The sequence below is a fragment of the Populus trichocarpa genome, chromosome 10 (assembly GCF_000002775.5).
Source record: "Populus trichocarpa isolate Nisqually-1 chromosome 10, P.trichocarpa_v4.1, whole genome shotgun sequence".
Classification (NCBI taxonomy): Eukaryota; Viridiplantae; Streptophyta; class Magnoliopsida; order Malpighiales; family Salicaceae; genus Populus; species Populus trichocarpa.
This window is the reverse complement of record NC_037294.2, coordinates 10,496,793-10,502,292: the sequence shown is the minus strand read 5'-3', so window position 1 is coordinate 10,502,292 and position 5,500 is coordinate 10,496,793.

The following is a 5,500-nucleotide window of genomic DNA, read 5'->3' as shown; positions in this document are numbered from 1 at the left end:
TCATTTCTTTGGACCTCATTGATTAGTGGGTCTGTTGAAAGCTGTTGATGTGAAAATATGTAGAGAGTCCTTCGTACTTTTGAATTTTACTATCGCTTTGGTGCTTAAGGCTTTTTAACTGAGCTAAGGAGAGTGAAAGATGGGGATGTGGGATATGGGTTTTTGTTGAATTGTGGTTTTGGATTTGATTCGATTTTTCAAAGGTTGTGATTATTTTTAATGATGAGTGGAGAAATGTTTTCTGTGATATAGGTGTTTGATGAGATGGAAGAGAGGGATATTGTTTGGAAGAATTCAATGGTTTTTGGGGTTTGGAAAACGGAAGAGTTTCTGTTGGACAACATATATGTTATGGATGGAAGACAGGAAAGTGATTTCTTGGAATAATGGTGAAAGCATGGGTTCTTTTTGAGGGAGTGGCTATGAAAGACCTATCGCAGTATTTGAATGCGATAGGTTCTTATGCTTGGAATATTTTAGAAATTATTCTAATTCATGATGTTGGTTCTGGGGTTATGTAAAGCAGAGGATTGGAAGCGGCAGAAGTGTCTTTTGACTGGATGCTAAAATGGCAGCCTCATAATGCTTTGGACTTGTATGGGTGCTTTAGGAATAAGGTATATGGGACTTTTATATTGGGAATCATACCAGCTTCTTCACAGTGGCTGCCAGTTAGGTGCATGTGTATGCAGAAAGTGGAATCATAGAAAGAGCTATGAAAGCTTTTAAGAATGATTTGTTCAGCACAACGATTACTGCCTTTGCAAATCATGGGTTGAGTCAAGGTAGCATTTTTTTATCGGTTTAGATTTATAGACAGAATATAAAACTTGATATAGTTGCTTTCTCGTGGTTCTGACTGCTTGTAACCTCGGGGGCCTAGTGAGTTGTGAAAGAGGGAGGAGGTTTTTCAAGCAAATGACCCAGATGGAATTCAGTCGGTTGAAAAGCACCATGCCTATGTTGTTGACCTTCTTAGTCATGCTGGGTGCCTTGAATAAGCATATTAACCTTGTTAATGGCAAACCAGTGGAACCTACTGCAATTGTGTGGGGTTCTATGCTTGCTAATTTTAGGGAATCACTAGATTCAATTGGCTGAAATTCCAGGAGCTGCATTATTCAAGATCGAGCCAGATTATTCTGGCAATCATGTTCTTTTGTCTGATATCAATGCAGCTGCTGGAAGTTGGGATCATGTTGCTAAAGTGAGAGCAATGACCAGGGAGAACCGAGTTCAAAAGAACAGAAGTTCCAGCCGATAGAGTTGGGAAGTGTTATCCATGTGTTTTTATGAGAGATACTTCTCATTTTGTTCCAGAAAACATCTAATCCATCTTAGAATTACTCGGAAAAGATATGAAGGTTTTGTATGTGATAAACCTATTTTTAACGGGTGTAAAAAACCCTTATGACCCTTCTCTTTTGGGCACGCTTAAGGGAATGAGCATGTCCCAAGTAGGGGCTTTGCAGTGTGCCAAGCCCCGGCATGTTGGGTTTGACACTAGCCAAATCCAAAGGTTTTGGATGTGATAAACCTATTTTTAACAAGCCTAAAAAGCTTTTATGACCCTTCTCCCTTGGGCACGTTCAAGAGAATGAGCATGCCTCGAGTGAAGGCTTAGCAGTGTGACAAGCCTCGAGCACGCTAGGTCTCACGCTAGCCAGACCTAACTGTGATTGGGCTTAGCAGTGTGTCAACCCCGATACGTTGGATTTGGCACTAGTTAAATCCAACCATTATTGGGCCTAGTAATATGCCAAGCTTCGACATGCTGGGTCTGATGCCAGCCAAACCCAGCCGCGATTGGGCTTGGCAGTATGCCAAGCTCCTGGCATGCCCATGAGAATGTGTTTCCTCTCTTGGAATGCTCAAAGAAATTATCATCCTCCCTTGACAAACCAATGGAATGAGGTAACGTGAGTCTGACAAACATGTCATACCCAAGGCACTTGGACTTCGCAGTCAGTCAAGTCCAAGACAATGTGGGTTTAGTAAACATTCAATACTCAAGGCACTTGGACTTGGTAGTCTGCCAAGTTCAAAACAACGTGGGTCTTGCAAACATGTCAGACCCAAGGCACTTCGACTTGGCAATTAGCTAAATCCAAGATAACTAACGACCATCCTCCCTTAGGCCTAATCTCAGGGAAGAACTCAGCCTTCATAGACTTAGCTACATTTGACGTCTTAGATCCTAATCTCCTTACACTTTTTAGGTGTATGAAAGTCCTCCAAGGAACCATTATATTCCTATCAAACATTCATATAGATTTATATAGATGTAAGAGATATTTATTCCTCATTAAATGCTATCAGGGTAAGATTACACTCCATACCTTTTTCTTCATAAAAAGACAAGATCCATGAGTTATAAATACACCATGAGACCTTCAAAACAAAGGTTCAAAATCTTTATTTTCTACTGCATCTATTTTTTCAGAGCATTTATCTCTAGAATATTATTGTATTTTTTTCTCTAAAAAAATATTTATTTAAGTATCAAATAGTCATCACCTCCATCAAAAAAGATCTTTTGCAGGTACTAGGCGAAAGTCATATTGACTTACAAAGCACCAAATACAAGTTATCAGCCTCCTTGGTTATAGAGAATGCATGAGATAGTTAGGAATAATTAATTAACTAATTATTCAATTTAAAAATCGTTTTTCTAAGCTACTTAGATTTTTAAAACATGATCATGAAGTATTATGGAAACCCAAAAAAGTATTGCCTCCCTGCACCATGTGCCCTTCTGATATGTAATCCTGTAGCATTTTGGTGCGCAATAGAGACAAGAACGCGAATTTTCCAGCATAGTACTGCCCATGTTCATAACTTCATATACACAGTTCCTCGTATAACCAGGTTATTTAAAATGATCCTGCTAGTAAAAGGCCTCTTTACTCTTCAAAAAATTGTAAGGATGACCTTTCATTTAATATTGTAGATCAACACAAAAGTGGCTCGTAGCTCATGAAATGGACTTAATTTTTACCTTTTCCCTCTGATTAGGTGGGTGTGTAGACTGTTCAAGGATCAAGCCCCGATAAATCTCACTTCGCCACATGAACAGTAAGATTTAATATTTATTTGGGAAAAATCATCCATTTTATTTATTGCGGGACAGCTTGCAATCTTTGTGAATGTAACCAGTTTCAGTACTGAAGTGTTTATGAAGATGATTTGTTTTTTCAATGAGCTGTGTTCGTGATACCGTTTGAGATAAGTTTTAACATGTTTTTTTTTCATATTGAAATTTAATTTTTTTAATATTTTTGAATTATGATGATGTTAAAAATAAATTTTAAAAAATAAAAAAAATATTATTTTAATATTTTTTTAAAAAAAAACTTTAAAAATAATCATTATCATATTTTCAAATATTATTTATATCTTTTGATCAATGTGTTTCTAGATAAAAACATTTTTTAAATTTTATTCTAAATAACATATTTTTAAGTATATTATTTATTTATTTATTTATTTATTTTAAATTATTTTAATGTGTTGATATTAAAAATATTTTTTAAAAAATAAAAAAATATTATTTAATAAATTTAAAAAAAAAACACTTTAAAATATATTATTTAATATATTCTTAAAAAATCATTACCACACCACTTCCACACGCCCCAAAGCCAACTGTCAAAAAATTGGGTAGGTGAGAGGAACTGTTTTAACATTATCTAGGCCATACTGAATTTTAGCATCACAAGTACAACTGAATAATGATCTATAGGCGTGTGCGAATATTTCCTTTTCTTTTGGTTCCATCTTGGCCTACAAAGTCTGGAACTCACCAGTCACCACCATCTAACAAGAGCTAACCGCACCTTGGCTTGGACAGCTTATTTAGAACAAAGCAAATAACTGAAGTAAAAAAGAAAAAAAAAATCGAGATGGAAGTATTAATGTGGCTAGATGCTTCCGATCTTGCCATGGGCAGAAGGCAAGACTGCTTTAGGCGATAGCTCTGCTAGCTTAAGTTCCCTGATGTGAAACTGGGCCTCGAGGAACCGTGCTATTAGTCTATGTGATGTGTATTATATATATTTGTTTAAAGTTTAAACCGAAAATCAGTGAGAAAAGAGAAGAATATAATAAAAAACCAGGTATCTTTTTTTGATGAGAAGTAAAATTATAGTCCAATTATGACTTCCATCACTGCATTTATAGCAGTGCAGATCTTGTGCTCTCTAAGATAATGACATGATCCCTTGTTATCCTAGGAAGACGTATCAGTTCAGGATTTATGTTCCCTGGCACTTCTAAGTTCTTCCCTCTGTGCCAATACCTTTGTTGCCAAATGCTTTTTTTAGTGAAAGTTGAGAAAAAGGCAATAGGCGTTCCAGCTGGTGGAAATAACATCATTAGAATGCATATGAAAGATGTTGCTAATTGGCAAGCAACAACGTTGTGTTGCTGACAGTTGTTCTAGCAGCGCAAGTTAGCTGTCTTCTGTCGAAGTACGTGCTTGAGGCTCACTCAGTAGCAACTACTACCCTAAAATGGTAACCGTTCATGATGCATATCAGTGTCCAAGATGAGGACTGGTTTTTCTAGTACGTGAATCTTGATCGACAGTGAGCTTCCTTGATCTTTGATAACAACATCAGACTGTTTTTCTGGTTTGCTGCAATTGATTCTAGACAACACATGGACAATTGTATGAGATAAGAATCACAAGAACTGTGTCGGATCTTGTTTTTTGAATCCTTAATTAGTTATTATTTGTCAAGTTAGCTCTACACGAGGAGAGTGAAAAATGATAATGTTGATATTTAATAATGGATGGTGCGGATCTGCAAGAATTTGCCTTGCAAATACAGTTTAGCTACAAGAAGTTGCCTTGTAAATCTTATATTCTAAGACAAATGCAATGAAACTGGACTTAATAAATCCCATGGAATGCTGTATCTATAGTATTTTTAGTGGAAAGTTGGGAAAGATAAAGTATTAAAAGCATAAATTTATTGCATGGAGGACATATAAATATATGGTGAAATATTTATAGATTTCTTTATCTTATGAGCCAGAAAATTGTAGAGATAGGTTTGCTTTATAGCATGTGGCTCCCAGCTGATCACCTTTTGCGAAAAGCATATTAGACAAGATAATCTTTACTAAGTTCCAAAAATTCGCTCTTTCCTCGATAATATTTTCTTAACCAAAATATATCAGTGATAACACACAGCCAACTAACATGGTAACATTTATAGTGATTGCTGATTTTTTAGGTAGCCAGATATTAGAAGGTAATTTCTCAGAAATGCACATTAGATCAGCTATAATTCCACAAAAACTTTTGTTCCGAACACAGATTGGATGCCTTCTGAATACCTGCGTGTGCGCACAGAATGATGTTCCTGCAAGACCCACATTTTCACTTTTGAAAAACTCTGCACCGACTCCTTGGATTAATTAGTCCACATTGAATTTAGAAGATAGTATCTTGAATTGGAATCTAATTTATTAGTAACTGCTTAATTTCCCAGAC